The sequence below is a fragment of the Seriola aureovittata genome, chromosome 3 (assembly GCF_021018895.1).
Source record: "Seriola aureovittata isolate HTS-2021-v1 ecotype China chromosome 3, ASM2101889v1, whole genome shotgun sequence".
Lineage (NCBI taxonomy): Eukaryota > Metazoa > Chordata > Actinopteri > Carangiformes > Carangidae > Seriola > Seriola aureovittata.
In genome coordinates this window covers 2,927,187-2,949,705 of record NC_079366.1, presented here as the reverse complement: position 1 = coordinate 2,949,705, position 22,519 = coordinate 2,927,187, and the positions used below count along the sequence as shown (strand labels likewise).

Below are 22,519 nucleotides of genomic sequence, written 5' to 3'. Positions count from 1 at the left end.
CACATCCTCTGCTTTGAGTTACTGCTCAACATGCCATCTTGCCGGAAATCCTAACTCTTGCTCTCTGTACTGACAAGGTTTCAGGTTCTTTTAGCCCCGCCCCCCGTCCCCACAAGCTTACAGGATTGGTTCATTCGGTTTGTGATGTATGAAACCCTGGCTGTCTGAATCTGTTTTTATGAGACTGTCATTGGTTCAATGGTGTTGACTGATTATTTCACTCATCATATTATTAAAAAAAACATCACAACAAGTCTTTGAGTGTTGACTGATTACATCATGATGACATCATCAGTTTAAGTCTCAATGCTCTGATTTTCATCTTTGGCAGAAAGATTTCAAAAGAAAGTGGAGAAAATGTGACTGACGCCTGCTGCGTGCGTGCGTGCGTGTGTGTTTGTGTATGTGGGTCAGGGTTAGAGAAAAGAGAGGAGCAGCTATATAAAGGCGATCAGATCCAGGACACAGCTCCATCTCAGTTCTCCAGTGACAACAGCAGGGCCCTGGGCGGCTCAGGTGACTCACTCAGGAAACCAATACCTCACTGACACAGGATATCTGGATCTGTGTTTTTAGACAGGTAGAATTACCTTCAACGCACCAGACAGGTGACATCATCATTTATAAACATACAGTACCTCTGTGTGTCCATCATCAGGATTTACAGTCACATTCTGAAGTCACGTGTGATATGAAAGTCTCCTGCTCCATTAAACAAGTGTAGAAGTTCTCACAGTGACATTTAGCATGAACAGTCACAGTCTGACACTCACACTGATTCATAATGAATGAGCGAATCCACAGCTCGCAGAATCCAGCTTGAAGATCCAATCAAAGTCACTAAAGTGTATGTCATGAAGAGAGCTAATAAAAACAAATCAAATGGTCAACATTGTCATATTGACATTTAAGTTTATGTAAGACACTGATGGATTTCCAAACGTCAATCATGCCTATCCAAGAAAAACTGAAATATCTCTGACTGAATCAATACTGAATTGATTCGGGAATCGAATCTAATCGGGAGCCCTACAGAACATGCACTCATGTGGAGCTAAATGAGTTCAGTCCAGTTTCCTCCACAGCGTCAATACCTTCACACACCTGAGTCACCACTGACTGTGGATGCTGCAGAGACACAACGGTAACGTTTACATGGTTTGTTGCAGGAAGTTAGTGAACATAGTTATGTCCTGTTATTTCAGGGCAGTAAGAAGAAAGTGAAAGCTCTCGGGTGAGTTGGGTTGTTTCATCCAAGAGTAACAAGACTGGTCCATGACCATCAGCAGTCACACCCTCCTCCTGATGACAGCTCCTGTCATGTTGGTTTACATGTTCTCATCTGTGACTCTGGAGCAGACAAATGAATCTTAATGATCCAGTCCAACAACGGAGAGAACGACTGTCCCACATTACAATCAGGCAGAGTGAGCAGCCCCCGCTCTCTGACTGGACCCTGCTCAGCCCTGCACCCTCCAAACATCTCATCCACTCCTGTTACAATCAGCTTCACCGTCGGGTCCTGGGGCCCCGCTGTCAGTGAAGTGAATAACAGGGCTAATCCTCAGCCGTGGGACCCTGCTATGCATCAAGACATGCTTGTCAAGCAGGTTACACCAGAGCTGGATGAAGAGGACGAGGAGGAGATGAAGAGGAGGAGAGTGACACCAGTGAACATGAGATTAAAGAGGTGCTGTTCAGCAATTAAAACAGGAGGCCTAATAAACAGGGGTGAGCACGTGAATCAGCTGATTTCACGTTCCCTGAGCAGAGCAGCTTCTCATGAAGACTGAACCAGGTCGATGTGGATCCACATCACACTGTGGTGGTTTGTAAAGACTGATCCACCCTCAGAAACAAATCCACAACACAGCGATTTTTACATTCACATATTTACTAGAGGTCAAAGGTGACGCCTCAGTGATTCTGCCTGATGTCATCACCTCCTGCTGATGTCATACACACAGGTTAACGAGGGGTTAACGAGGGAGGAGGCAGACCTTTTTATTTTCTCGCCCGTCACCACAGACTTTTAAACATGGCAGGTGAAATAAACTGCAGCGAGTACTCGACCAGTCGGAAATATTCAGCACTAACCTTTGGAAAGTACTGCTCCCCGATCAGGGACTTTTTTGGGGGTCGATCAATTACCCCAGAACTGAATTTAGACCCTGGTTCCTGCGGTGGAAACACGCAGAGTTCCTCAAAAGCTTCCTGGTTCCTGGGGAAAGTTCCTGCGGTGGAAACAGCTATTTTCTGTCTTTCAGCGCAAGCGCAATGCATGATGGTATATATTACTTGGTTAGTGACCATCGGTTGTACACTACTTTTCACAATGCATTGTGGGATACTATGAGTCCACTATATATGGTATAATAATTCTCACTCTGAAAACCGAAAGCTCTGGAACCTGCAGGTGTGTGAACAGAGAATAACTTGGGCCATGAACAGGAGAACACACTCACACAGTTTGGTGTGTTATAAATGAGCATGTTAGAGAACACACACACTCACACATGTTCACCACTGACGTCTCATTGTGCAGGTAGACACACAGGTATAGCGGCTCCTCTCTCACTGCACAGGATGAGCTGTATCTTCATCATCTGTGTCACTGCTGTCAAACTACTACTACTACTACTGTCAGTACAGTGACTGGAGGACAGTGATTCCATCTGTCCAATCATCATTTAAAGAATCAGACCAAAGTAAAAACACAGCGGTGAAACTTTACTTCTGGATACAGAGCAGATATGAACTTTTACAGCTGAAATGATTGTTGTCAACCTCTATTAAAACAACAGGTTTGCTCTGGTTATACTGTAAAGAGGTATACCAGACTTACTGTTACCACGGTAACCATGGGCAAATGAACCAGGACTAAAATCTTCAGTATATACACAAGTTATTCTCTGGTCAGGTCAGATGATTCCGACACAGGAGCTGTTTCATGTTTTATTATAGTGACACACAACTTCCTCTACACAGGCTCAGGTGAGATGTAATTAGCTTTTAGCTTGCTAGCCTAAAGCTACTTCACTGCTGCTGTCTCTCTACTGTGGACATTATGAACATTATCAGCACTACGGAGGCGGAGCCAACAACAGCCAATCAGGCATCAGAGTCATACACCTGACAGGATCGGGGCTACACACCTGAGACACAGGTGGTTTCACAGTCCACAGACAGGCTCAGGTGATCTAAAGTGTGGAGATCAATCAGCTGATGACAGATTTAAATGAAATCCAGTCAAACTCTCTTCTGGATTGAACCTGAATTTATGATGTAAGAGAAACAGGTAGGAGGCACCTCTCCTCCACAGCATCACATTACAGCAGTTAACACACTGCACACACATCTCCACAGTCACACACACACACACACACACACACACACACACACAGTTTTGCTACATTACGCAAGCAGGGCTGCTAAAACAGTGGAGTATGAAAGACGGCTGCATCACTCACAGAGGACAGCCCCAACTCAGACACCAGTGGTTGCCATGGAAATAAACAGACCGCTGAGTCATTGTGAGAGGAGATGCATATGACTGTGCGACTTCATAACCATTTCGTGTCATTCTGCCGTCAGTCACTGCAGAGGTGTGTGTGTGGGTGTGTGTGTTCAGATGGTGTAAAAGGACACAACTGATTCTCCCTATAACTCCACAGAGAGGACGGTAGTGGAGCTGAGCCAGCAGGCATATCAATGTCATTATATTGTCTAATATCATTTAATACAGCCTTGTGTCTATAAAGCAGCTGAACACTCCAGAGATCACAGGAGGAAACGATATGACGACTAACGAGCATCGAGAAGAAGTGTATAAAACAGAGGGAGGCTGCTCTGAACTGATCCTGATGGACAGTGAGCGGCGTGGCGCAGAGTAATAACAAAGCTACTACAGCCAGAGACAGAGCTGGTTGGCTGGCTGCCAGTCCCATCAGGACTGGTCCTCAGGTTAACCAGCACAACGTGGACTGACCCTTTATTACATAACGAGCATCATCCAAACAGATCGATACCTGGATACATCACAGTGGATGACGATTCATTTGTACTCATTAGTGATGTACCTCACTGCAGCAGTGAACAAAAAGCTATGATGGTAACTGTTTATCACCAGAATACAAAAGACCCACAAAAAAGTTACATGTTGTCATGTTATGTTACGTTATACTGTTACATGTCATGTTAAATGTTGTTATGTTACATGTTATGTCATGTGATGTTGCATGTTAAGTTACGTTATGTTATATGTCACAGTAATATGTTACATGTTGTTATGTAATAGGTTATGCTGTTATGTTACAGAAATGTTATGTTACGTCATGTGATATTATGCTGTTGTTATATGTTACAGTAATGTTATGTTATACGATATGTTATGTCTTGCAATATGTTATGCTGTTTTGTTATATGTTACAGTAATATGTTATGTAATATGTTATGTTCTGATCGTTTCAATTGTAACACGTCCAGCATCAGTCCTGTTCTTGAAATAGCTCTCAAGTAGAGCCTGATACAGGAGCGGAGCACATGATCTGTCCCTACATGGTCAGAAATGTTCACACAGTCTGAGCTGTACACCGCTTTTACTGCATGAACCACAATTCCTGAAACAATGCACTGAGGGACTCAGTAAGCACCAACACGCACTTTCTGGAAAAATGTCAGTTTTTTCAGCGTCTGAATGTAACCTCCAGAGCTGCAGCTACGAGGCCTCTGTGCCTCTGAGTGACCCGTCAGATGTATCTGCCCCACACCGCCGTGTGATCCTGTTTATACTCCGAGAACAGCGACGCCTTGGCTCCAGCTGCTGAACTTCATCACTACCTGGTTATGTCATCCTGGTATAAATCCATCACTCGTTTCACCTGAAGAGCACAGTGGTTAGTCCCGTGACATTACCACCTACTACATGACTACATGTTTGGCTGTCCTCTGGTTACTTTAAATAAAAGACTTGAGATGACTTCAACATTAAATACATTTAACTGTAAAAAGACATATAGTTTGCTACTTGGTTGTTTTAGCTCCTGACTTATCTACAGAACAACATTAATGTGGATTGGACAAAATAAATATCATAGCCATTTAGTTCTAGGTCTGTGTGTGAAAGCACATTCACAGCGCCGCCACACTCAGCTCAGTGAAACAATGCTTCGACTGTCTGTACATTATGAACGGGTTCAGTTACAATCATCTCAACCAAGCATCTGGAAACCATCAACCCACCATCTTCACAGACTACAGAGGAAAGACTCCATCAGAGGTTTGTATCTTCAGTTTGTCCTGAGGATCATCACCCTGACATCACCTTCTGATTCCCTTCATTAAAAGTTCTTGTGATGATGAAACGTGGAGGACTCTGTCCTGCACAGAGACTTCAGCTCATTCTGAACATAGTGAGTCCACAAGTCCTACAAGAAAACAGTCAGGCACTCAAAGGAAAAGACACAACGTACAACTATACAATAAGCATTTACTACAGTTTAAAAAGAATTATAATTGTACTATTGACTATAAAGAAAATTATTGTGTTCATTGAAGACAGTTGGCTGGATATGATCTACTATGACACAAGTCAGACTCAAATTTCAAAGTGCACAGACCCTTTGATTTCCAGAAGCAACATATCCCAGAGCACACACACATGAATGAGAAAACAAACGTTCATGATCCGGTATATAACTTGCCACAGCGATAACTTACTCTTCTGTATCCTCTCAGGCTGCACCGACACAAAAACATCCAGCACAAGATCCCCCAGGCTCCTTCAGCTCAGACTGGCATCCACAGAGCTGTCTGTCCTCACACACACAAACACACACACACACACACACTCTTCCAGCTGCACTGCACTACACGTTCATGCCTCTAATGTTGCCCCATCACTGCTGAGTGAGTGTGTGTGAGCACACAGGGAAGGGAAGACTGCAGCCTGTGATGGTGGCTGAGAGGAGGAGGGAGGAGACATAAGAGGGAGGGAGGGAGGGATACACCTCCCTCTTTGGTTCTGAAACACGAGCATGCTGCTCAGTGCTGCAGTGAATGTGTGTGTGTGTGTGTGTGTGTGTGTGTGTGTGTGTGTGTGTGTGTGTGTGTGTGTGTGTGTGTCATACACACTTAGTGCAAACTGCTGTTTCTGGCACAGAACTATGGCAAGAGGGAAACAGGGAGACATTCCTCAACTACCACAAACACGCACGCACGCACGCACGTACACACACACACACACACACACACACACACACACACCACACACACACACACACACACACACACACACACACACACACACACCTTCCTCAAGGTCTAGTGTGGGAGGGGACTGTCAGTCCCAGGTCTGTGTTTACACATAGAACTGACAGGAAGTGTGAAGGAAAACGTGCGTGTGTGTGTGTGTGTGTGTGTGTGTGTACCAGGTAACCTTACTCCGGTCAGGGTCCACCCTCCACTCCCAAAAAACGTAGGAGAGGCAAGTCCTGAACAGGGTTGGCTGTTGCTAAGCATCACTGGCCCCTCCCTGTGGTTGCAGAGGGAGGTTTTCAGACTGAAGAGGAAAGAGAGACCCCTGTACTGTGAGGGAGGAGGAGGAGGGGAGCAGAGGGGAGCAATATATAATATATCAGATCTGTGGTCAGTGCACTGGACAGCTGATGGTGGTCTGCACCACATTAATAATGATGCTCACACACACTCTCAGAACGTCCTGCAGCCTGAATGTCCACACTTTAAACATCACACACACACACATACACACACACACTGGCTGATCCAGTCACTCTCTGATCATGTGATACTGTCATAAATCACATTACATTTACTGAAGCTATTATCCAGAGTGAGAGATCAGACTGAAGCCTCAGTACAGACTGTATAGTAAGAACTAAGTCCTACATCTGTTCAATAAGAGGTAAAGAAGTTCACAGTAAGTCTCTTGAGACATGTTAGTCTCCTAACGCAGGACTAAAAGTAAAAAAGAAATCCTGAGCCTCAAATGTTGGGGGGGGGCACTCTATGTCAACAGTAACAGTGCAACAGTTCTAAAGTGCGAGCAACTTTGAAAACTTCTGGATAATTATAATTCGGACCATTTTTCTCTATTTTCTATAAGTGTGCAATGTAAAAGACACCCGTAAACAATACTGCAATACTATAGCAACGTTTAAGTGTTTCCTTCTGAAAAACAGCTAATAATGGGAAATACAGTAGCATTGAAGTGTTCAAAGAACTGGTGAACAGGAGTTTAAAGTGAAATCAAGAAGGAAATTTGTGAAGGACAGATCATGTTCAGCAATGAATGTGCACACACGTACTTTTTGATCCAACACTGCCAGTGTTGCCAAGACCCACCCCACTCTGATTCTGATTGGCTAGTAAAGTTGCTTAGGTTCAGTGTCTGGTTAGGTTGAGAGCGAGAGCTGCGTTCCTCTCATACCATTGGTAGGTGAAATTTATTACCTCGAACATGATAAACCGCATCCACAACAAATTCCCAAGTGTATTGACTTTTCATTTTTTCTCTCACAGCATTACGCCGGAGATCCAGCACGGTGCTGGAATACTTTAAGCCCTGCTAACGTCAATATTTTATGTCGTCGAATTGTTTTCCATACATTGATTTATTTGTGGCGACCAGTCAATCTTAACTGCCATATTTTGTTCCCTAAATCACCGCACTGCTTCTCTGTCCTCTGCCTTGCTCTCTGCTCCCCAGGAGAGGCAAGGCTGCAGATACACAGCACACACACACACACACACACACAGACACACACACACACAAACCACAGACAGGCCCGTTTGTAGTTTTTTGGGGGCCCTATGCAAGAGGCTGTTTGGGGGCCCCTATTTTGTCAAACTACGATAGGGGGATTCCAAACCCTTTAGGATGATCTGTGGAGATGCATCGATCTGTTACACTTCAAGAGGAAAACAGGCTAGATTCATGAAAATCTCAAGTTGACCCAAGCAATTTAAACCTACAGAAAATGATAACAAAAGGTAAACAAAAGTTCTTAAACAGGACGTCGAGTAGCTCAGTTGGTTGAGCAACCGCCCCGTGTGCAGAGGCCAAGGTTCTCGCTGCAGTTGGCCCCGGTTCAAGTCCCGTCTCGGACAGCCCTTTGCTGCATGTCATGTCTGCCTCCCCATTTCCTGTCTCTCTCTACTGCACTGTCAACAAAGGCATAAAAGGCCCAAAAAAAAAGAAAGTTCTTAAACATGAAACATAACTCATCATAAAAATTCTCTCCCGACCCCCTCTCCTCAAAACTTCTGCTTCCTGGCTTTTTTAGAAGCAAAGTTGTCAATGATGTCATCATATGACAGCTGCTTGCCAATCTCATGATTGATGCTGATTATGATAAGACCAGTGAGGCGATCCTGTCCCATGGATGAGCTCAGGTAGGACTTGATGAGCTTCAGCTTTGAGAAGCTCCTCTCTGCTGAGGCCACAGTCACAGGAGGAGTGCAGGCAATCCACAGATTGGAATACAGTTCCTTCGAGTGTTTTTTATGGATGAAAGAAAGACGCTCCGGTGCTGTCATGTCAACAGAAGGCGGGCTCGGCAAGCTGCTAATTTCCAGAGCCAGCTCCTTTCCATCAATGTCACCTTCATCCCTAGTGCTTAATGTGCTTCGGAGGTTGTCACACTGGTTGTACAATTTGAAGAAGTTGAGCAGCACTCCAAACCTGGCTCGCAGTTAACCCAGTGTTTCAAACCCATCCTTTCAGTATTCAATGATGGTGTCAACAATCATATTAAAGAATGCAGTTTGTAGCCTCTTCATGACATCTACAATAGGCTTTTAGTCTTTTCTCTTTCAGCACAGCCTCCACATTCATTTCCTCACACGTCTTTAGCAGAGGCCTGAACTGCAGCAAGCGTCTCTATAACTAGTCAGTGATGTTTTTGCCCCTTCTCCCCTTCATGTTAGCACCATTATCGTACGACTGTCCTCTGCAGTCAGTAAATGGAATATTCAGCTCCCTAAGCTTGTTCAAAATCAAAGATGACAAACCAATAACTTTTGTTTGGGAAGCCCCAAGAAATCCTATAAAGTGTTCCTTGATTTCCGGTGCTTCGTCCATTTTGACGGTCCTTATGAAGACTGACATCTGCTCTTGATGGCTTATGTCAGTAGTACAATCCATAATGATTGAATAATATTTGGACTTTTTAATCTCAGTCACCATCGTGTCCAACATCTTCCCACTGATTGAAGCAACATTTCCAAGATACCTGGAATGACTCAAATTTGGCGAGAAGCTCCACCTCTCCTCTTCTCAATGCAAGATTTCTCTCAGCTAAAAGCTGTATTGTATTGAGATTCCAAGTCACGATATCTCTTCAGCGCCTCATCTCAGCCTCTAAAAGTGTCCTTTCAGCTTGGTCTACAGTACTTCCTGTATGCAGACGCAGTTCAAAATCTTTCCAGGTTGCCATATGGGTTGTGTGCTCTGGACTGCTTTTTCGTGACTTTCCAGAAGTATGCCTTAGTTTGTCCAATTTGATAGTCCCCCTGTCATTAATTTGTACTCCTTCTTTCAGAACGACTTGCAGCAAAAGCAGTGAAGGGAATCGTTTTTTCTTGAGTAGATAAGCCAGGTCCGCTTTTATCTTTTCCCCATTCACTAATGTTCTGTAGAAATAATGATGATGGAAGGTTTTGCCATCTTCTCTTCTGGGAAATGTGAAATCTGGGCTAACCTGAAATGGCCCTCTACCTACTAAGGCTGTCCTGAATTAATCAGATAAAACTAATGGCCAGTCAGCTGGATCAATTGGTTGACCTGACTGACTGATATTGATCAGTCACTATTCATCTTGTTTTATGGGCTGATAAAGTTCTGTCGTACTCTGCTCCGGTGAAGTCACTGTGTTCAGTAACATTTCATCACATTCAAAAGAATGACAAAAACATACAATACAGACCCACACAACAACACGATTATTAAACCGAAGCCATAAAATCCTTAATATATGTTCATTGCACCACAGTTGAATACATCACAAACTCACACAAGTAACCAAACTGTGAGTCAGTACGCTGATTACATCATCACACACCACTGAGTCCCTGCAGCAAACACTCCACTGTATAGAACTCGGGTGATTGAGCAATCCACTGGCCCAGTAAAACTAGTGAGATGACTGCATGTCACATAGCTGCTGTGTCAGAGAGAGAGATAGAGAGAGAGACTGAATTACAGTCTGTACACATGACAGAACATCACATCATAGACACTAACTGACAACAGCAAACAGACAATGTTAACAACTGCCTCTGCAGAAGACAAACATGTATTAAGTTATAGAGACAGATATTTTCAATATATTCAAAAGAAGTGAACATTAGACTTGACTTGACACACAGCAGCACATATGTGTCTGCTGGATGTGACTGAAGGTAACCATGAGCTCACATGATAACACTGACTTTATTACAAGACAATGTCAGGGCTCGACACCCACCAGGGTGTCACCAGACAAAATCAGATCCCCTTCTTTTTTTTCTCTCTTTTCTTGCTCAGGATCAGCAGATCCTCTTCTCTCTCTGGACCTCTTCAAGGAGCAACAAGGCTCCTAGCCCAGGTCAGCCCTGCTACATGAGACAACAGCTCTCTTGCAGGCCTGCAAGACTGCAACACTCTTCTCCTCAACAGCAGAGTTAGCAAAGAACAGCTAACTCTGTGAGAAGAACACAGAGGCCACAGGGCCAGACAGGACTTCACTCCATCAGGAAGCAACACAAACTCACTAGACTTTACCAGAACACTGGAAAGGACCTTTCTTTGGTCCAGGGACTGGGTAACGTTAACTGACTGGGCATAACTTCACCTAGCACAGCACAGCAAAGCACAGCTAAGCAACAGAATTATTAACCTTTGCCAAAGTACACTTACATGTTTGGTAAATGTATTCACTTTGCTTGTGGTTGCAATGTTCGCTTTGGTTGTGGTTAGTCACACAGTTAATTTGGTACTTGTATGTTAACACACATACCTGTAGCACTTCTCAGTCCTAGGGCCTGCATGCAGCTAACCTTCTCTCTGTAACCTGGTACCTTTAGACTACATAATCTAGGCTAACAAAGAAAATCATACCTTTCCTCCAGCACACACCATGTGGTGTCAGCGGCCATTATGAGTAGTTTCTTTGTCTACCACCATCTTCTTTAGTCTTTCATGTTCATGCCATGTGGTCACAGCAACCATTTTTGAATGGGCCATATTGTCTTTGTCTGCATCCCCACAGACACACACCCACACACACACCTGTATATACTTTAGAGTAGACATTGTATGTTTTACCTTGTTACATTGAAAATACATCTGTAAGTATAACTACTGGTGTGTTTAATGTTGCACTAGTGTGAATATTGCCAACCTCCACTCAGTAGAACTTCGCTCCTTCAACTTTTACTTGCTGTTTATTTGGTAATTTTGGTTATTGTTATTAAGTTAATTATTTATCAGAGTTTAATAGTAATAACTTGAGACTGATTCGATATTGGCTATTCTTGCCTTTTTTAGGATGGTGCCACCGAGAACTTTAATTAATTTTAAATGTATTATTTAATATATTTTCTTACTTTATGATAGCCAATAAAGGCCAACACATTTGTGCCCTGTCTGAGGCTAAGTACTGTTGGCAAATATTCATAATTAAAACTTTAGTCCATCACAGGAGTAAACGTCCAGGTGTACTTACAAACAAGCACACTGTGGTGAGAATTGGTTTTATCAAATTTATCTGAAGCAATTTGAGACATCCTCCAGCTATTAATACCACTTAAGCCTTAGTCTTACATTAAGAGCTTGCTGTTGTTGCTAATCATTCCAGTGTAACTTATCCTGTAGGAAGTGTAAGAACCTCAGTTCGGCATGTGAATACCATGTATTCAATGCTATCTAGTTAGGCTGTCACAATTGGCTCTTAATCCAAGTGTTCCTCCCTTTAATTCAAACATTGTCTCTGATATAGCACACGTAATCCTGTCTATAAACACAGACAACACTGCTCCTGTTATTATTCATGCCGGGATAAATGACATCAGGTTAAGAAGATCAGAGATCCTCAAAAGAGATTTTATCTCACTACACAGCATGATAAAATCTTCTGTCCACAGATTCATATCTGGCCCACCCCCTGTATACAACCGTGGCTGTGAAACTTTCAGTCGCCTGCTTTCTCTAAATGATTGGCTAAAAAACTGGTGCCTTGCAAATACCGTAGACCTTATTGACAACTGAGAATGTTTTTGGGGGAGGCCTGCATTGTTCAAAAGGGATGGTCTTCACCGAAGTCGTAACGGTACCACAGTATTGGCAAATAACATTTGGGAACATCTATTACTCTTATGACAAGAGGACTCTACAACAACACATCAACATACTCCTCTTCGTAGTCTGGTAAGAAACCCATTGCCTGAACATCTTATTCATCATCATATACATTATGCCCACAATAATGAAATTGGTTACCATGATAGAAATGGCTTCAATATTGAAACTATTATCTCAGATAGCACAAAAGCAGTTGAAGAGATTGTCTAATTTAATTACTGTATCCCTAAAAAACCATAACTCAGCCAAAAATTACAGTCACGGAAAGAAAGTTAACATGGCTCTCTTAACTCCAATATGTCTGTTGCTGTATTTACTGTTGTACTGTCCAGTCTGAATGTGAAAACAGGAGCGAGTTACAAAAAAGGGTCAGCTCTGCTTCTCTCAGGAAATCAGCTCCTGAATTTGTATTGCAGTCTATGGGAGAGGTGGAGGTTACTGCCATCAATTTGAGGCTCACTGTTCAAATTCTGTGAGTTTCTGCGCTTATGTAGACACTTTCTATGAAATAGCACAAATTTGTCTACTACATAGGAAGAAATGATGTGTGAAGACTGATATATGCGGCCAGAAGGACGAGTTACACAGAATTTTTTGTTCTAGAGCTTCTCCCACTCTAGCTGTGATGTCATCCACTCTAGTCTCTGCTTGTTAAGCGCAATAGACGCCCATTATAAATGCCAAAAATCTAAAAAAAAAAAGCATAAAACTAAAACTGTGATGAGTAAGAAACGGTTGAGGATATTAAAAAGTTGAATAATAGCCAAATATCTGAAAGTCTTGTGAACAGTTTAAAGTTTGAATTAAGTCTGTAGCTGAAAGTCTGCTTAAGCAGTTCAAGTTCAAAGAGGCTGAAGTTTTGAACATTTGAACATTCAACTAAATTCATTTGAATGGCAAAAAAATATTAAAAGCTTAACATTTCAAAAAATTATTAATAATACAAATAAGAAAAATAATCTCCTGAAAAAGCTGCATGTTTTGATTCTGTAGCACAAAAACTGTAGGACTAGTTAAGTGCCAAAAATGGGACAGAAGAAACAAAAGAATAAAAAAAAAAAAAAAGATAAAGATTTAGATAGATCTTTATCTTTTTACTCAGACGAGCAAATCAATAAAAATTTTAGTTGCTCGTTCACTACAGTTTGGACTAGAAGCCCTGTCTCTATTTTTATTGTCGTGTCTCTATTCCTTTCTATTTCCCCCCTTACAGGGGTGTAACACGAGCACCACAATAAGGAAGTTCACTGCCTGAGATGTGGCAGTGAACCTGTTAAACACTGTGTGGCCTCATGAACGAGCACTGAATATTGAAGTGAGTTAAATCCTGGCCGTCATGTTACAGCACGTTTCAGCTTAGTGTAGAAAACACTGAACAACTTTACTGTGCATGAGACTGTACAGACTGAACCCAGAGGAAAGTTTTACTGCTCAAAGCTTGCTCTTCTATAGTTCCGGAGAGATTCTCATTTCAGCCTCATTTTAGTTTCTATTTTGTCTGATATGTTTCTTATATGTTTCTCATAAAATCCACTAGGAGAAATAGATGAGACACGGTAACTAACAATAGGAGTCATAGCCAAGTCATGATACTTAAGCGAGATACAATTTTACTGCTCAAAGCTTGCTCTTCTAAATTCTCATTTCCGTCTCACTTTAGTTTCTATTTTGTCTGAAATGTTGTTTCTTATAGACCAACTTTAGATGTTACTCACCAGTGTAAAAGAAAAGTTGTGAGCTAGTCATCAAACTGCATCTCTTTAATCGCCCAGAACTTTCTCCAGTGGTGGGAAGCTACACCAGGATTTACTGTTTACTTCTTTTCTTTGCCGTTGAATGTGGTTTCTTGTTGGAGCGGTCCTTTGGAATGGAGATAAAGATCGCTTTCTAGGCAATTCAGCCATCTCTGTGTTTCTGTGATGCTAGTCGGGAGCTTTTATTCTATTTTTTTTTTGTCGGGAGCAGTAGCATAACTTCAAGCTCTGGAGGAAGCTCCTCTGCGTAGGACTGAAGGCAGACTAGATGCGACACTGGCTCACACACCATCTAGTGTCATAAAGTGGTATTACAACACGGCCCGGGACGCAGCTAGTTGGTTAGCATCCTCATTTCAGCAGATATCTCTGAAATACAATACATGGAGGTCTTGGTCATGACATCATCACTGTGGCTCCTTCACATACTATTGATAGTGTTAGTTCATTTTTTGAACATTTTAAACAAAAATTCTGGCCAGATCTTACACATTACACCTTTAAGGGAGATACCCTGCTGAACTAGATACAGTGTTTTTAATGGCTGCTTTTACTCTCCTTTGTAAATGAAATTGAGCGATACTAGAGCGTCTATGGAGCAATATGTGAGGCTACATGGGAAAGTGGTCTCAGCCTATTGGACACCACTGTATATAAACAAACCCTATACTCAGAGGTGTTACTAATATTTTGTCCATCCCATTAATATGAATTAGATTTGACAAAATATTAGGAACACTTCTCAGTATATCCCAGTACACTTAAACATTACCACGATTACAATTACAGCCTCCACAATGAACATTAAAATAAACCACCACTTTTCAGACACATTCAGTAAATACCCAACATTATAATCCACATGAAGGAGGATGTGTTGCAGGCCTGTTCCATTATACTGCACTAGTTTTATCCAGGTGTACCTAATAAATATATGTAAATTAAAAATAAAAAACAACTTACAAATGCTAAAACAAATCAGCTGCAAGAATAAAAGAAAGCACAAATTACAAACTAATTCTTACATACAGTAAAAGCATTGTGCCCAATGGAAAATATTTACTACATTTTTGCCAAAATTTGAGATTTTGTGGGTCTTTTTCTCCTGGAGAAAAAAACAGAGACAAGAGAAATAAGTAATAATTTTAAATTTTAAAATAATTTTGGTTTCTCTCATATCTCATAGTTGTCTAGGAGAAATAAATGAGATCTCTTTTCAGATTTTCTTTTCCTCTGGGAAACTACATGTACACACATGGAGCTTTAATCCATCTGCTGTATCTTCACAAAACAAAAGATCAAACTTTTTAAAAAACTGGTTCATGTGGAACAATATTTACTCTGTGTCTCCACTGTCCAGAACCATGTGACTTTGTCCAGTCCAGCACCAGTACATGTAAAGTTCCACCACACTTTTTCAGAGAGTGTGGCGGTGAGAACGAGCTGTATAATAACAGCTTGATAATCTGATTAACTTCTGATCTTAAAAAGGCCTCTAATGCGCCACTGGCTGGAGCTTACATGGTCATGTGAACTAAAGTTTAAGGTTTTAAACCTTAAGACCCCTTCACTTTATGCTGCCATAGATTACAACTACAATTTTAAAATGATTTATTTCCTATCAGTCTACACTGAATAATCAATAAAGTGAAAACTGTAAAAGTATAATGTTTGTTTATTAATGTGACGGAGTCTAAGAGGATCAGTCAGAAAGACTGAGTCCAGATCCAGGTTCAGAGCCTGTAGAGACTCAAGAAGACTGAAGCTATAACTGCTACTGAAAGAACCTACAAAGAACTGGACTAAAGGTCTGAAGGGTTTAGTTAATGCTGGAGGCTTCATGTCTTCAGGTCATCTGTCTCATCCTGGTAAACCTGATATCATGATCATAAAATGTTCTGAACAAACTCTGTTTTATTTCCCCTTTACATATTGTGAATGATAAATTGTTATGATTTTAATTTTTATGACTGACAGCTTCTTTGTTATGAACCAACTTATTCTAATATTTTTTTTTACATACTTTTACTCTCACATCAGTGACCCCTCTCCTTATGTACACAGCAACATAGCTTTTTTTTTTAATTGTTTACGTGCCTTGGGTACATATTACATTATGTGCGAGTGGAGTGAGCAAAACTTTTAAACTTAGCAGGCTAGAGAAAATGTAGCTATCTAAAAGTCTCAAGAGGAAAGTTGACAGCGAAAATATAGCATACAAAGAAGAATGGAAAGACAACTATGTGTTCATCCTACCTGCAAAACCAGTGTGTCTTATCTGCAATGAAGTTGTCGCTGTTTGGAAAGAATATAATATTAGACGAGATGAGACCACGAGATGAAGCATGGCACATTCAAAATTTCTGCTCCATGCAGAGGCACAAAAGTAATAAATTGAAGCATTGAGGCTGCATTTGTTATCATTTGAGAAGGTTAACCTGATCATGATAGACCAGGCTCCTGCTATGGTGGGAAAGCACAGAGGTCTGGTGAGCGAATTGAAGGCGCTGCCCCCTCAAATGCATGGACTGCATTGCCTCATCCACCAGAGTATCCTTTGCGCCAGGCTCAGTGGTCAGCTAAAGGAAATTGTGGGGAAAGTGGCCATCCACAATGACCTCGTGCTTCATGATGATGTGCGCTGGTTAAGTAAAGGCAAAGTGTTGGACCGCCTCTGTGCACCACTGGATCAGGTCAAGGCGTTTCTTAGATTGAGCAAGATTAAAGCAGCAGCTGACCACCTTTGCTCTTTTGGAAGACAAAAAAATTCATGTCCAATGTAGCATTTTTAAGCAAATATAATATATTTGGCCACCTAAACCAGCTTAACCTGCAGCTACAGGGGAGAGGCAAAACCATAGTGGACATGTTTGAAAAGCTGGAGTCACTCATGAGGAAGCTGGAGTTGTTAGAGTCAGACATATCAACCGGCAGGCTCCTACACTTCAGTACACTCAAAACACAGGCACCAGGCCAAGAGACAAAGCTTATGGTGGACTTCATCAAACAGCTACGGGCCAACTTCACTTCTAGGCTTGAGGACTATTCTATCCCAAAGGACACCATCGCTTTTGTCTGTGACCCTCTCACAGTCCGACCAAGTGGAGACTTCTCCTTTACGTGCTGACAATGTTCCCCTCCACTTATACGTGTGAGTCCACCTTCTAATCACTGAATGCAATAAGGACGCACGAGAGGAGTGGATTGATGCATAAAAAACCTTGAGAACTGCCTGAGAATTAGTGACATCCATATCACCAGTGGGACATGCCAGTTTTTCCACTGAGTACTAAGCCAGTTGTTTGTGTATTTAATAGTCCGATTATATTTTGAATGTAGGCCTAGTTACTGAATTTCATCTCATTTGTATCCCTACTGCAGCCTACTGTGTGCTCTCTCGTTTCAGGAGCATAGGCCTCAGCATAATTCTTGTTTGTCAAGTGAGCAACATAATGTTGTGAACTTTGATTCCCAATTAGCTCAAAATAAAGCACTGCTTCAAAAAATTAAGTTTCTCGCTCATATATTTTGTAGGCAAAATTGCTAAGGAGGAACTGAATCCGTGGGTAACTGTTGCCATGACGGAGACTGTTTTTGCCGCCAGGTATCTATTTCAGCACCAGGTGCTGTCCAGCTGACAGTGCAGCCCACATCCTGATGTGTGACTGTTTGTGTGAACCAGCCTGCTTCGCTGTGATTGGCAGGAAACAGTCAGAGCTGTGGTACAATCACAGGTTAATGACTGTTAATTACTAATGAGGAGGTTTGGGGCTGGGTTACAGGAGTCAATAACATCACAGAGTTGTTCAGCTCTTCATCTTGTGGAGAACAGCTCCATCAATCAAAACAGGTTTACTTTGAAAATCCCAATGACAAGTCTGGGCAGAGGAGAGTATACTACCTCACACACTCACACACACACACACAGAAATACCAATCATGACATGTCAACAGACACACGCTAACAGACACACGCTAACAACACATGCTAACAGATACACGTTAACAGACACACACTAACAGACACGCACTGGAACAAGCAGTGGCTGGATGAGACTTGCAGAAACCTGGCTCCTGTGACATTTAGCTCTGCTGCCAGCTGAAGAAAATGTACATACACACCAGTGTCATAGGTGTAAATCAACAAACAGTTTTGGGCTCTCTGATAGCTCAGTGGTCAGGGCTCATACCACATGGGTGTAAATGCACAGTGAGCCCTAGTTGGACTCCTGGTGGGCTGGACCACCCGTTGCACGTCTTTCCCAGTCTGTCGTCACTGTCTGTCAAGTAAAGGTTTGTCAGTGTCACCAGAGCAGAGGTCCAACACCACAACAACCAGAAAACAAGTCATGTGACATGTTCTGTACAAATACAGTGTGTCATTTTGATCTAACATTATCAATTCTAATGATGTCAGACTTTTACCTGTAAACAGTTTCCTGCTTCACTGATGAGCAGCTGGAAAAAAGAAACAGTTTGAAGAACAAATGATCATTTAGGCTAACTTGATTTGTCGTCAGAATAAAGTCAATATAGACTGAGTACAGGCCATAAAAACATATCCTGCTATTATGACTAATAAGTGTATTCAGTACTAATAATAATCAGTGCAGATGTCATCAACACATGTACTCACTGTTTTCTGTCAGGTTTTGCGTTGTTGTCTTTTATAGTGCTAGTGGAAGTTTTATAGTGGTTTTGTTCCTTGGATTTTCACATATAAACCCTAATTCAGTTTAACACCTTTGTTCTTTAATCAAGTTTTATTCTTTAAGTATACATATCATTGAATGGCCTGGTGCCCAGTCATGTGATCACTGAGTCTGGTTGTTGTATTTAATTAAGAGAGATGAATGGATTTTGATTTGATTACAAACTTACAGTCTGACCAGTGAAGTTACCCTGCGACAGGTGTACAGCCTCTGCAGGTGTACAGCCTCTGCAGGTGAACAGTCTGTAAAGGTGTACAGCCTCTGCAGGTGAACAATCTGTACAGGTGTACAGCCTCTGCAGGTGTACAGCCTCTGCAGGTGAACAATCTGTACAGGTGAACAGTCTGTACAGGTGTACAGCCTCTGCAGATGTACAGCCTCTGCAGGTGAACAGTCTGTACAGGTGAACAGGCTGTACAGGTGTACAGCCTCTACAGGTGAACAGTCTGTACAGGTGAACAGGCTGTACAGGTGTACAGCCTCTACAGGTGAACAGTCTGTACAGGTGAACAGGCTGTACAGGTGGACAGCCTCCGCAGGTGTACAGCCTCTACATATGGCATGTGGATTGGTCGGATTTTGACTTCCGCGTTAAGATGTCAAATTTGCATGTCTTAAGACGACAGAAAATGCCGTGTTAACAGGCTAATTTGGAAATCTGAAGGCGTTTAAATTTGGGTGCTACCACTTCATCAATTTCTGAGGGGAAACCCTACATCATTTCAAGGGAAGAAACAATTCCCCATTCAACCTATGAATTGAGGTTAGGAATATTTTATGACATTATTAACAATAATAATGTCATATAAATAATATTGACATAATTAATATCTAATAGAAAAATTGAACTTCAATATCATAATTGACATATTCATTTAATGTGGTGTGTTTGTCTAAGTGCACATTAGATGCCAGTATTAGAGCACTAATGGCCACCTGTTGAATTTTGAGCAGACTGATTCACAATCTGATTAATGGCGAGAGTGTTTTCCTGTTAAATGAAAACACATATGGTCTGTGGTTCACCTCCTGGACAGGAATGAGAACCTGTAGAGGATGTAGAGACAGAGCAGGTGAGGGGGTGGAGCTGGAGTGGAGCAGGGAGCAGAGCGATGGAGCGCACCTGAACCACTCACATATACTTTATACAGACTGATACTTGAACTTAAACACTCAAACTCGCTCAATTTCACCCATCAATGCAGCACACATTGCCTCAGCTTGTCTTTCACAAGTTTCAAAGATTTAATCAGGAGTTTTAACTAATTCTTGATCCCCCCTCTGCACAAATGGACTGTACCAAATACTGACTCACAGTGGCATGATATGAGGAAAATTTGCGATGTGCGATGACACTGTTCAATACTGGGATGATGATGTGACCTGCGAAACATAAAGCAATATTGAAGTGTGTGCATGTACAGTTTTGCTGAGTCAAGCGGAATGAAAAACACAGACAAAGGTCACTATCGGTCATCCCCTCCGTCCTCCTCCCTCTGCTGCAGGTAACACTGCTGAGGGGGGGGGGGGGGGGGGGGGGGGGGGGCTGCTGTCCAAGTGTGTAGTAATAAGTTTACAAAGGTTTGTGGCAAATGAAGCTGCAATCTACACACAGAAAGTTCATCAAGATCCGATGTGTGATTTAAGTGCTCCCTTTTATATAGAGGGTACACCGGTGCTTTGATAATGGAGGAGGGTCAGAATAATAGAAACACCTGTCAGTAGGACACAGTACAGTTCCGCAGCAGATCTCACTGAAAACACTGCACTACCTGTGATCCCTAGAGTTTCCAACAGTCTTCAGCTATCAGGCTCCTCTCCTGTAGAACCAGCTCCCAGTCTGGGTTCAGGAGGTAGACACCCTCTCTACATTTAAGATCAGGCTTTAAACTGTCCACTGCGATAAAGCTTATAGGTGCTGTAGGCCGAGGCTGCTGAGGGAACTCCCATGATGCACTGAGCTCACTCTCTCTCTCTTTCTCTTCTTCATGTCATTTAACCTTGTATTTTCTTTCGTCTGTAGTCTGTGCTTCTCCTCTCTGTTGTTGTTAATAACATCATTAAGCCTATAAGTATCACTGTCATTATAACCATTATAACAACCTCACAGCACACACACACACACACACACACACACACAAACAGCTGTACCAAGGAGAAGGACTGAGCCTTTTAATCCTGGGCAGCCCTGCAGGATGATGCAGAGGACAACCTGTTATGTAACACTCTGAATGCTGCTGCAGCAGAAATGTCCATTACACACTGGCACACACTGCTGCAAACACTCACAAACACACAATGGCACAAGCAGTAGCCTGGAGGACTGCACAGTGCCATTCATAAATACAACAGCATGTACATGTGTGCTGGACCTAATCAGCCACACACAAATATACAACCCTGAGTCCTACAAAAGATGTTATTCTTTTTTATCATAATTTATATATTTGAAAAGTCATTGATATGTTGATCCTGAGCCTCGGTAAAAAGTTACCAGACAATGATTATGTATCTAGAAATATCACAGGTTATAGACTTAGTGACCGAAGCATCATTAAACCTTTTATAGTCAGAGCCAATACACAGACTACCTGTCTGCACACCTGTACACACATGTACCTGTGTTCACACAAACACTGTCATATGCAGGCATGAGAGAATATTTCCCTGAGACAGCGGTTATTATGTTGATATATGATGTTAATATGATGCGGATATAAATTTCGACATAATGACATATTCATCCTATAGAACACTTTACTGAGATAAAACTGAAACAGTGAGTGATTAGTCTACTGGTAATTACTCAGAACTGCGTATGTAAGAAGAAAACATTACAGTCATTTATAGCAACACATGACAGATTCAGTCAATCTGGTCCAAGGCTGTAAAACACAAACGCTACGTCATCTTTCCTCGAAATACGGTAATTTTCTGCACAGGGAAGAACTCCGTTCAAAAATGTGTCACTTTAATGCTGATGTGTCTGAGATAATATAGTATGATAGAGCAACAAATCCAAACTAGTCTGCGAATTATTAGAGATCAGTCATTCATGATGTAATCATTATAAATCAGTAGTTACTGCGATTAAATCTTTGTTAGTTTTTTTCCCCTTACCACACTACTGCTACCGCATGCAATATAAATCAAAGTTATAATTTACCTAGAAACGTGCGGTGCTTTTGGATCAGGTGTACGCCGAATTACCCAGAAGACTATGTGGACATTTACAGGTGAGGTGTTCTTTTTATAGGAGCTGCCAACGTTCCTCAATAGTCGAGCCAACATTACATAGGTACAGTTTAAGTGGAGTTTGGCGTCAGCCTGGTTAACCAGTACCAGGAGAGCTAAGGAAGCACACACTGTAAAGTCATTCATGCACAACGTTGAAAGAAATATATAACTCTGACTTACCGCCGTTCGTGGTCTGTGCACATTTATCCAGGGCAACCTGCTGCGCGCCACTTTCACCTGGATACACCCCGACCACGGGACGACACCTCCTACACCAGGCTTCTCTACATCCCATCAAAGATGTGTTTTATGTCTGAGGTGCATGTTGATCGGTGTTAACTGCAGTCCTCCAGTTTGATCGGCTGAGTCACGAAGGAGCGTGCGCGCACACACACGCACGCACACCTGAGACACGTGAGACTATGGAAACAGTAATCCTCACCTCTAGCTCTCTGCAT

At 42.1% G+C, this 22,519-nt stretch overlaps 1 protein-coding gene across 2 annotated transcripts in view; it reads right to left on the bottom strand.

Moving 5' to 3' along the window:
* LOC130166434 (protein piccolo-like) overlaps positions 1-22,511 on the bottom strand; it is a 58,658-nt gene extending 36,147 nt beyond the window's left edge. The window contains exon 1 of one of the 2 annotated variants that reach the window (XM_056372039.1): positions 22,242-22,511. The gene's annotated coding sequence lies outside the window, so the exon portion shown is untranslated. Of the gene's footprint in view, positions 1-5,718; positions 5,921-22,241 lie in introns of those variants that run through there. The other variant, XM_056372038.1, reaches the window with a different exon arrangement.
* Between the last annotated feature and the right edge of the window lie 8 nt (positions 22,512-22,519).